Source organism: Eptatretus burgeri, chromosome 14 (assembly GCF_056783735.1).
Source record: "Eptatretus burgeri isolate ZD-2024b chromosome 14, Ebu_testis_v1, whole genome shotgun sequence".
In the NCBI taxonomy this organism is placed as follows: domain Eukaryota; kingdom Metazoa; phylum Chordata; class Myxini; order Myxiniformes; family Myxinidae; genus Eptatretus; species Eptatretus burgeri.
The window spans coordinates 58,602,636-58,614,710 of NC_140974.1; the positions used below are offsets into that span (position 1 = coordinate 58,602,636).

The 12,075-nt window shown below is 42.8% G+C and overlaps 1 long non-coding RNA gene across 1 annotated transcript in view; it reads left to right on the forward strand.

The window, feature by feature from the left end:
- The window catches only part of LOC147013325 (uncharacterized), a 31,171-nt gene extending 20,400 nt beyond the window's left edge, over positions 1 to 10,771 (forward strand). Inside the window, exons 3-5 of the long non-coding RNA XR_015051267.1 lie at positions 9,843 to 9,992; positions 10,257 to 10,403; positions 10,546 to 10,771. This is a non-coding gene — a long non-coding RNA (uncharacterized LOC147013325). The remainder of the gene's footprint in view (positions 1 to 9,842; positions 9,993 to 10,256; positions 10,404 to 10,545) is intronic.
- The last annotated feature ends 1,304 nt before the right edge of the window (positions 10,772 to 12,075 follow it).

A 12,075-nucleotide genomic window follows, 5' to 3' on the forward strand; every position in this document is an offset into this window, starting at 1 on the left:
CAGCCATGTTGGATTCAAGAAAAAATATTAAATAATGTTTTCTCTGGAATCACATAACCTAATGAAGCAAAAATTTGCAACTATCATCTTCCATGATGTGTGCATACATAGTAAAAATTATGATGTCACAAGTCACATGGTTTGGCGGCCATCTTGGATTGAAAAACACACCTCATCCGATTAACACGAAACTTCACACACATATTTCACTGGAGGATTGGAGGCAGAATCTAAATTTATGATGTCATAGGTCACATGGTTCGTCAGCCATCTTGGATTGAAAATTAATAAATTTTTTAAATCTTCTTCTCCAGAACGGCTGGACAGATTGAGGGGAAACTTTACATACATATTGCACACACTTAGGGAATATAATTTTGTTAATCCTCATTTACTATGGCGGGGGATATCGAAAACTTTGTCTTCAACGGATGCGAGTTATTTGTTTTTGCATTGATGAAGATGCTGGGGCATGTCCCATTACTGGATCAATCAGCTTACCAAGCCAGCCATTACATTTGAACCGATTCGTTGGAGTGCTTGATTGAGTGATTAAGCCACTTGGTGAGCGCTCTACAAGCAGCTTGGTCATGGAACACGCCCTGTTTCACGATTTTCTTACCTTTTCTTTTGCTTAAGTATTTGTAATGACAGTTGCTCAACTTTGAGTGGTATTCTTCGATGTTTGTTCATTTCCAAGCCATGGCGATACAGTCGACAGCAGAAGAATTGATGTCTCTTATCACTGCAGTTGTCATTTTTGAAAATAAAATTACAAATTGACATTCAAGACAATGTTAAGGTGATAAAGTAAACGAAGTATTTTCCATAGTTACACAAGAAAATCTATATTATAAAAGGAGCAATGTCTGTCTGTTTGTTTGTCGTGTCATAACTTGAGACATCAATGGATTTTCAATAAATCCAACGATGGTGGATTCAGTGAGCTCCCGGGAAGGTTTGTGACTCAAAAAAAAATAAAGTCAGTTTGTATACCTGGCTGCATAGACACACGTGTCAAAACTGCAAATGCCAACTTGTGACTCTGGCTTTCCTTGCATGGAGGGCAGGATCTCCCAGGAATCCTTTTTTACTCTTGCCCCATAGATTAGCTGTCGCAGCAAAGATTGGTATTCCCATCAGTGAAGCGATGGGTCTAATATGCCAGTACAAATATAAATATGTGTTCCGTTGTCTTAATTAAATCTGACAAAAGTTTAAAATATTTGATAAGACAAGTAACCTTAATAATAAGAGAAATTACCGCCTCGGAGAGTTCCAGTTCCATAGCGGGTACACAGGGTGCCAGCCACAGCATGAGTGTCATCCCTCAAAGGGAAGCCCATGTGATAATCTCTTCAAAAATGGTATGTGGTTTGAACTCTGGGTGTTTGAACCTGTTTGAACATGCTGTTTGAACGTACCCCATTTTGTTCAATCCTGTATTAATGCCGGCAGATGGGACGTCCAGTTTTACAATCATCTGAGTGATGGCAAATGCATTGATGAATCTGCTTGCTTATGAAACTGGAGGATGTTAACCCAACCCCCCCCCCCTCAAGTCCTCTTCTTGCTTAAGCTTCCTTAGCCTCCATGAGGTATAATGGAGTAAACTAACCCCTCCCCCTTAAGTCCCCTTCTCGCTTATTTATATACCTTCATGAGGTGTAAGGCGGTAAAGCTAGACTCCAGGTAAATGTAAACCTGCAGTCTTGATAACCCTCCCCGCGCAAGTCCCCATACCAAATACAAGTCGAACCCTCTCCCCACCCCACTTCCTCTGAAATCCCACTACCAACCATAAGTCGAGGATTCTCCTTCCCCATTCCCCTCAAATCCCCTAACCAAATGCAATTTGAGAACTCCAGCCCCCCTTCCCTCAAGTTGAGAACCACCCCCATCCCCCACCTTTCCACCTCATGTTTCCCTGCCAAACGCAAGTCGAGAACACCCCCTTTCCCTCTCCACTTCCCCCTTTTCCCTCCCCTCCTCACTCCCCCCTCCTCGCTCACCCTTTTCCTTCCCCCCCCTCTTCGTCCCCTCCTCACTATCCTCCCTCCTCTCTCTTGGGGTTCAGAGTCAGCTTTCCAAAATTGCAGATGACAGTAAGCTTGGAGGATAACGGTAGAAAGCAGCGAGGGAGGTGATCAGATTCATGAACGTCTCCATACTTTAATAGATTGGGCAAATGATTGGCGGATGCAGTTTAACATAAAGAAATGTAAGGTATTGAGGGTGGGTATATGAATAATGGAAATGAAATTACATAATACAAGGGGCAACTTTGGAGCATGTCAGGCAGGAGAAGGATCTGGAGGTGGTAATAATAGATTCAGGAGGTAAGCAGACAGCACAGTGCCAGGCAGCTATTGGTAAAGCAAATCGGGTTTTAGGTTGTATTTGGAGAGGGATGAATTATAAATCAAAAGAGGTGGTGTTAACATTGTATAGGAATTTAGTGAGGGCCACATCTAGAATATTGTATTCAGTTTTGGTCACCACATCGGAAGAAGGACACAATTCTACTCTAACGAAGGTTCGGAGTAGACTTAAAGCAATTATGTGGAGCAGTTGAAGGAGACAAGACTTTTTGCATTATAAAGGTGATCTCATAGAGATGTTTAAGATAATCATTCATTCATTTCGTGATTTGCATTATTTCTGGCCGAAGCATTGAGGATAGAGGGATATGTGAGTTTTGGCAACATTGTACAGGCTTGATAGGCCTAATGGCCTACTCCTGCATTGAAATACCTTTTGTGATACTTCTTTTGTGTCTACAGTTGGTTGTTTGAGTAGACATGACCCAATTCCTTTTGATTATTTCAGTGAAGAGCAACATGCTTTGCAATCCGGCAGCTCCCGAGAGGGCATGTTCTTATATAATAACGAGCTCCCTTACAAAGAACTTTAATGGAGAAGGAGACCATTCGGCTCAACAAAGCCTGCGCAATGGTTGTCAACCTGTAATGGTTTGTCCAACAGCCGGGGGCTCGGACCACCGATCTCAGAGAATCAGAGGGGATGCTTTAACCATCTATTGCATACGTAGGTACGACAATAAATTAGGGACCAGCTAATTAGTACATGTGCAAGTATTACATCATTTTTAATCTCTTCCCCCGCCCCCACCTTTATTAGTCTCCTTCCGTTTCACTGGAGGCCGGGACTACAGGTTTTCTGTCCGTCCATCCCACCTGTGGGTTTTCTGACTTTTCCCATACCCTTTAACTTTAACATATTCAACTGAAACTTGGTACCTGGCTTTATTATGATAAACTACAGAACAAGTTCGAGTTTCAGGGTGTTTCGTCAATTTTTCACAGAGTTATCCCCTTTTTAGACTTCGAAAATATCATGTATTATACATGGGTCAGTGTTCAGCTGCTCTGCCTCCAGCCCACTACTTTACACCCATTGGTTGGATAGCTAGCCTGACTCCATCTACCATAAAATAATGTGCCACCATTGCATGAAGCAGCAGAGATCGGCAGGCCTCAGGCCTTAGTTCCTGGGTATTCGTCCATGGTCCAGTGCAATTTGAATGATTCCGGGTGTATTGTTGTGGTGCCGGGTTCGGGGGCGGGGAACGACCGCTAGATGGAGCAGTTGAGCCGTCTCCCACCGAACACCCGGAATGGAAGGTCGTTGCTCCGGATAACTCCGAAGCCGACGGGTCTTTTGATCGACCGTGGTCGCCAATATTTTGATGGCATAGGGTAGGGTTTATTTGTCTATTCCAATTTACCTAAGTGCCCACGCCGTCTAACTACCGGGGAAGCCACACCCTCGGCAGGCTTCGTCCGAACTGAGTCGCTGTTACCGACTTGGGTCCGGCGTAACCGAGCAGGAATTACCAAAACCTGCCGGTCCAAATAGCAATTTACGGCACAAGCGGCCTCACTAATTATCAAGCCCGAACCATACTGGGTCAATGAAAGAAAACATAGACAACGAACTGGAACATTTAACAGTTATTTATTTACAATCGGCAATGGGGAGGGAAACACAGAGCAGACTTAATCACGAATATAAATGCAGGCAAATGTACAATGGCAATCACTTAACAGTTTTACTTACAGACTGGCGCCACACACAGACACACACCCAGAAAGAAATGGAGCCGGCTGGCCTTTACTGGACCCTCCAGCCGTGGAGGATAGGCAAGCTGGGGGTCAGAGTCTGGTCGGGTACCAGGCCGCCTCACGCGGTCTGGCCGACCCGCACTTGTGAGCTCGGGGACCGTGGAACAGCTTTACGACGAACCAGGCACACCAAGGACGGTGGGACTTGAACCCACAACCAACGACGCACCAGGCACCAAGGATCGAGGGCGAAGAGACAGACGCCAGCCAGCACGATCCAACCACGAATCAAAAACGAGATGAGACCCCCCTTTCTGTCAGGATCGCGCCGTCATTCCTCATCTTCTCGTGCTGGGTTGAGGGATCGGGCTCTCTGGTAACTCCCCTCTCATTGGTTGGGGGGGAGGGGGCGTCGGGTGATCGGTGTCCTCTCCTCATTGGACGAGGCCGCCTCCGGTCTCTGTGAGCTGTTGCGGTGTCAGCCCCTGATTGGACCAAAGAGCCATTCTTTCTTCTCGGGGCAGAGCCAGAGCTCTGAGGCTTCTTTGTCTTCCCCGTGTCGACAGGGGAGACATTCTTTCTTGATGGGGCGGACTTGGAGCTGAAGCGATCTCACCCCTGATTGTACGAGAGGAACATTCCATCTTGCTAGGGCGGAGTCGGCTCTGAAGCGATGGAAACTCCGTCTACGTCCGTGGCCTTGAACACATGCATAATGGAGCTGAAGGAGTGGAGGGGATTGATGTAAAAAACTAACTATAGAGAAACTCGCAGCGCACACATGAAATTCCCATTAGACATAAGGGAGGGATTATAACTATCCACATATACTTAACGAAATAACTAAACTTTGGGTCACTGTATGTGTGAATGCGAATGGTTTCCAGAGTCGTAACAGTATAACCATGATGTATTATACACGCACATAAGCAGTAAGCATGTTTTTGCTTCATGTATGTACATTGGGTTATTTTTTATTATTTTTGGCACTGAATGTGCCATTATACCCCGCCCAAATAAACAGACATTAATTGGGACCGGTAGTGGACGTGGGTTACAAAGCAGTTCTCACTCTTGTTTTATCGCACTCTGACCTTCTCTCAACCTTTATATTTGCCCTTGTTTTCTCCAACATACCCTCCTGTCACCTCACTTTTTTCAATTTTAGTTTTCTAAGTTTGTCCCACCTACCCCACAAAGTTGCCTACATAATAAATAGATGGACCCTTATGAAGTTAATCAAGTGGGGTAGAGGGGCAACAATAACCCACAAATTAGAATAACCACCACAGGGAAGGTGTGTCATGAATGTGATCGAGGTCTGTGTATCTCTTGTGTCCACTGTGGTGGTGCACTGGGTACAGCACTGTTGTGTTGCCCTCACTGGTGTGGGATGGATTCCTCCTGCTGATAAGGATCTAGTTTTAGATCAACGTACATCAGAACAAAACTCCATTCCAGAAACTGGTGCAAGACCTCAAGAGAGTTACCCACTATGTTTGTCATCTGACCTTGCATTGGTTGCTCTGAGTTGGAACATCACTTTTGTATAACAGAAGGGGGCGCTCCTATAAAGTGTTAAGGAAAGGGAAGGTGTGTAACGAATGTGATTGAGGTCTGTCTATCTATCGTGTCCACCGTGGTGGTGCACCGGGTACAACACCTGTTGTGTTGCCTTCACTGGTGTGGGTTGGATTCCTACTGCTGATAGGAAATACGATTTCCTTCCAATCCTGCCACAGAGTGCTGACCTGCACAGGATTCCAGGATTTTGAGACAAGGAAACGTTCATGACACGGCTTTTCTTGGATCCTCACATACCAGCAATGCTTCGTCACAGATAAGTAAACTGGGCTACCCAGTGTGGGTTGGATTCCTACTGCTGATAATAAAAACGGGGTTAAAATCCAGATTCCCATTTACAATCCCATTAAATCCAAAATCGAGGCTCATGGAAGAGTGACAGACTGAAAACAAGGTCACCAAATGACTGAGAGTGGGCCAGTGGGGCAACAGTTGGGTAGAAGAAGGAACGGAATTAATGAACCCTAATGAATAAACATTAGTACCAACCTTAACCAATTTGTTGCAAACTGACATTAATCCCAAAGGTGCACTGACTTTGAAAGAGTACTTGAGTGCACTTAACTCAATTTGGCATTCAATGTGGAATAGTCCAGTTTACTTTTCAGGGCCTTATATAACCAATAACGCTGTGACCTTGGGATTGTGCTGAGCCTCCTGAAAGCTGCTGCACATTTCAAGCAGCTTTTACTCAATCCTTATGCAGAGTTCAGATAGTTAGGAGTCCATTCAAAAGGTGCAGAAGTTCAATCCTTCATATTTGCTCTCAATGCCACACATCCTTTATGGATCCCATAAATTTTGTTGCAACCCTAACGTATAAGTAATCCACTAATATAGGGTGATGGCTTCGTGAAGTGACTGTGTTGGAAGCCGTTGTGACGTCATTAATATAGATTTACATTGAAAATTTCTAAAGTTATGATTTGAGTTCGAACTTAAACAAGTATGATTTTTCAATGCCAAAATTATGATATCAACATTCTGTGTTTTTTTTGTTTTTCTTTTTTTGTGTTCTTTTATTGTTATTGTTTTTTTAAAATCAGTGTTTAGCAAAATATTTAATGAGTAAGAAGACAATGACAAAATTAAGACGTCGTCACACTCAAGTTTAAAAATCAACAAATCCTCCATAATCCTGTAATATGCACTATCTTGCAACATTATGTGTGTGTGTATATATATATATATATATATATATATATATATATATATATATATATATATATATATATATATATATATATATATATATATATATATATATATATATATATATACATATATATATATATATATATAATATATCATTTGAAGTTTTTGTTTGTTTGTTTGTTTGTCTGCATGCGCTAATCTCCTGATCGGTGAAAGTAAGGAGGAAACCACTGAAACAAAAAATGTCGGGACGGGCGCTGAGAAGGTTATAGGCTCGGTGGCGAGGCCCCTCGGCCGGGGGAGGGGGGGAGGTGTTTCCCCCTCACCAACTCCTTTAGGCTATGACTTCCATAGCCCGATAGGGAACTGATACTGGGCTCGCGTCAAACCTATGTATAGAAGATTAAATTCATTCAAAAAGAACTTGGGCAATGCCGGGTGCATTCACGGGGTATATATATATATATATATATAAATATATATATATATATATATATATATATATATATATATATATATAAATATATATATATATATATATATATATATATATATGTTGTTGTTGCGGTCACGGATACCGAGACACCAGCTTGTCACTCAGGCGGATTAATCCCCGGTTGTCCTCGGTAGAGCCGGACCTGGGGCCACAGCTCACATTTAACGTTGTGGTACGGTGGGTTGTTTTTAAACCACGAACGCCACCCAGTCAACCACGAGTTCCAGTGTCCGCCGTCTAATTATTCTGTTTAACTGGAGGTCACGTGGTTACCTGAGCAGGGAGCGCACCCTCGGCAAAGCACCAATGTTATCTGATTAGATTGTAATTAGGGCGGCTGAGCGTTTTAACCGCTGGTGCGTGCCGACGATTTTTTGGTCAAATCTGCGGTAATTCCCTCCCAGTCTATCTCGGTTCGAACAATGCTAGACCAATGAAGGAAAGGACAAACACAGACAGGTTGGAAATCGACAAATAATTTATTAATAATAAAATAAATAAATAAAAAGAACTTTTCATTTGCTGAGATAAATAAAGAATGAATTTCAAATCAAAATCAATCAAAATCGACTTACTTACAGCTAAACACAGACATGGGTACCCAACGGATCATTCGGGGGGGGAGGGCCGGGGGGGGTGAGAATCGCTCACCAGAAAATCGTCCGTGAAGCGAAAACATCCTGAAATGCGTGTGTGCGTGTCACGTCTGTCGCCAGCACCCAGCTTTGCCGTGCACTCTCTCGCGGGGCAGCCTTGAATGCCAGTCGAAGTCTGGATGGCACCGAGATCGTCCGTCATGGGTTTAGACCCTGGTGTTGTTGGTGATCGACCCGTGCCTCACTTGTTGGCGGCGCTGTTCACACCCACACGCGTACCACACGCCGAAGCACTTGGAAGGGTAAATTGTCTCGTTGGCGCTGATCAGACACCCGCTTCTTGGTCGCTTCTCTCGCCATTTGCTTTTCCTCTCTCCTTTTTCCTCTCCTCATGCTTTTCTCTTCAGAACGCTTTCCCCCCTCCTTTCTCTCCTCACTTTTTCTCCTCAGACTTTTTCTCTTCACACTTTTTCTCTCAGACTTTTCTCTTCACACTTTTCTCCCTTGAACGTACCCCTCGCTCGTTTTTGTATCCCCGGGCCGTCTTCGCGGGGTGCCGTCCGCCCCAAGCTCTCCCCGCCCCACTGGGGAACGGTTACCATGACGACCCGTGCGCTCTCAAAAAAGGTGGGCGTTGGAGCTCGTGAAAGAATGTTGCTGAGGAAAAATGAGGGCGGGCTTCAGAGCTCGTGAAAGAAATGTGTGTGAACATGTCTGTCGTAAAGAAAAATACTTCCCATAAGAGAGGGAATCTATCCTTTACCCTTCTCAATGCATCACATTTAAAATCCCATGAGACATGGGGATGGGGCTAATCTGAACATGCATTTAAAGAAATAACTGTCTGAGGACCTGGAGGTGTGGATGCATTCATCAGACCGGATTCTAAAATCCGTAACAATATATATATATATATATATATATATATATATATATATATATATATATATATATATATATATATATATTGTTACGGATTTTAGAATCCGGTCTGATGAATGCATATATATATATATATATATATATATATATATATATATATATATATATATATATATATATATATATATATATTGTTCACGGACGACAATATGAAGAAGACAACACGTAAATCCCACATGATGAAGAAAGATTAAATGTATGGAAGATGGATATGATCAGGAAGAGTCCTACTTTCCAGTTTTGCGATGTGGTTCTCATCTTTGTGAGAGTGAATCGACCGAACTTTCACCTTTATGTGGAGACCCAGGAAGTGCTAGTTGGACTCTGCTTTGTTTTCGAGAACTACACTAAGGCAGGTGGTTGCCTAATCACAAAAGTGACATGAAATCACTCCACTCACCATTGAGAGGGACTTTCACAGACATTAAGTGATTTCAAAGAACCAAAACCGTTTTTCTTTCATGCCCCATACACCAGGTACATGAGCAGGAAAATGCTGAAAATCACCCAACAATGGATGAAGGCCCTCAATGTCAGACATGAGATCAGGGCCGTCTCTCTGGACATATCTTTATTTTGGTTACGATTCTATTTTGGTGAAGATCCGAAAATCCGGATCCAGATGTGAAAAAAAAAATTTCTTAACTGATTCCTCATCGTTGAGAGATGGGGCCAAAACAATATAATAGCATGATATTTCAAAAAGTTGTGGACGAGTTATGACAAAACGAGGTCGATGAGTTGGTTTGGTGACAAGAACAAGCTGATTAGATTTTGGTTTAGGTCCGAATCCAGACCCGGCCTATCAGTTGATACAAAGCGTAAACTGTTCAGCCTGGTGGAGGCATGCCCTCTCACAAGTGTCGTTCTCGTGTTATGTATGTTATAGCCATTATAGATGACACGCATTAACGTGTTTTTATGTGTGATTCATCTCTACAGGATGCTTAAGTGTGAATACTTAAGTGTGATTTATCTCAACAGGATGCCTTTTTACAAAATGTGGAATGAGTGGTGTATCAAAGCAGGAGTTGGACAACAAGCCAGAAAAGCAGCCAACCTGTCCGCAAACTAGAGGGTTGGACCAAATATATCACGACTTGGATGCCGGTCTGGATGACCCTTCCTGAAGTTGTGAGTGCTTGTTGTGAGATCATTAAGTGTGGGTGTATGTCAGACACAGGATGCATTAATTGCAAGCACACAGAAAGACACACAACTCTCGCTCTATGTCTACGATCCACAACATTTTTGCTCTCAACACTATCTTTACATCACCTTTGCGTCCAATTCTAGTATCAAATGCAAACTAAATTCCATTGTTTGTTCAGAAAGTATAATCTCGTCATTGTCAAACATCAGTTGATTTCCCCCCCCCCCCCGCTTTTTTTCTTCCAGGATGTTTTTTCACTACAAATTCATCAACAGTTTTTGGAATTGACCGGTTGAAGTCGGTAGTTTCTGGAATGATTACCCAGTTGGTAAAGTTTAACATCATGCATGAACTTTGAGATGAAAAATTGGAAGAAACGAATCATGTAAAAGGTAAACTTTGGGGAAAAGCTCATTGGTCAACATTTAGAATCTACCCATGATGCTCTACGTTTTGGATTATGAAAATACAATAAAGCTGAGCCTTTATTGACTTACTGGTAAAGTGTCAACCGTTGATCCTTTTTCGTTTCAGACCCATTGAGAAAGGTATAACAGTGGGGGCAGACTCTCTGCCACCATCTACACCACTCTCTCGAACAAAAGGATTAAAAAAACATCCTATCAGGAATTATGCTTGCAGCCATTGCTGTTTTTTGCTCTTGGAATTTCAATCAATCAAAACGGAAAAGAAAATGACACTTTTGTCTGACATGTCACAATATTTGTATTTTCATTGCACTTCCTAATAAAGGTGCGACAACAATTGTCCGCTAACATATCTTGGGGCACCAGACACTGCATCATGCCGCACACGTATCGGGTTTGACCAATCATTATTTTGGAACAATTGGCTGCTATGCAACTCATAATAACCTTTGATATGTGTGCTGGTCAAAGACCTTCCATCCGTCCAATGATGCCAGGGCATTACCAGTTCTTTGCTGTCAACCATAATGCAACACTGCTACCAACCTCACGAAGAATCAACCACCATCGATTAGCGCCATACATTTGTTTACCCCTTGTTTGTCCGTTCTTTTATTTGATTGCTTATTTGTGTCCTGTTATGGATTCTCCTATTGCCATTATGTAAAGGCCTCGTAATGGTGTTGGCAAGCTTTTTGGTTGCTCGCCTGTTTTATATCCACTGTTATTGCCCCGAAAAGCCCTGATTTGTGTCGCTCCAAATTATAGATGTGGGATCCACATCTCCACTCCAATAGCAGCTTCAAAGTTCTTGCACTTCGGCCAGCTCAGAAAACATCTTGACACGAAGTAAAAGATAAACATAAACATTGTGAAAGTAACTTCATTGAATGGTATCACTGGAGCTACATATGGAATGGAAAGAAAGTCCTATTTAACCCTGGCTATTATGAATCAGAGGTCAGTTTGAGAGTTCTTGTTGTGTTAGTGGAGTATGGTGGATATTCCACTTCTTGTCTCAGCATATGGTAACACCATCTTTCAAATGTTACTGGTTTGCTGAAAACCAGGACTTGGTGCCCACCAAATACGCACTTATCCACGTGCCATTTGTGGACCCGTCCTCTTTGTCTGATTGTCCTTAGAAGGTGGTAGATTCAAACCCTGCCAATGTTATGGGGCATCGCACAACGAATTTATCCGACATTCCATTTATAATGGAAGCTTAAGGTTGACCTGGACGTCCCCCCCTCCCCCCCCCCAAAAAAAAAATCAAAAAGTACAAGGAAGTTGGTGAGACCTCATATAAATTTTCAAGCTAATCCCCTGCAAGACCTACATGCTATCCAATTGATGTGGTGGATCCATGATGTCAATCATGTGAAAAAAATAACTTTGGGACAGAAACACAGCTATTTCGGACATGTCCTTCGATGTTTTCATCATTTGTAAAGTCAATGCCCTCAGATGTTCTTTGAATGGCCCAAAGAGATTAAGCCTGGACTGTATGGAGGGTGGGGGACTGCCCAAACAATTTCTACAAGCGTGTTATATGGTCACATTTGCCGTGTGAGCAGGGCAGGATTTAAAGGTGGGTGCACGGAGTGTTGGCCTCGGGTTTCACACAAAACTCAGG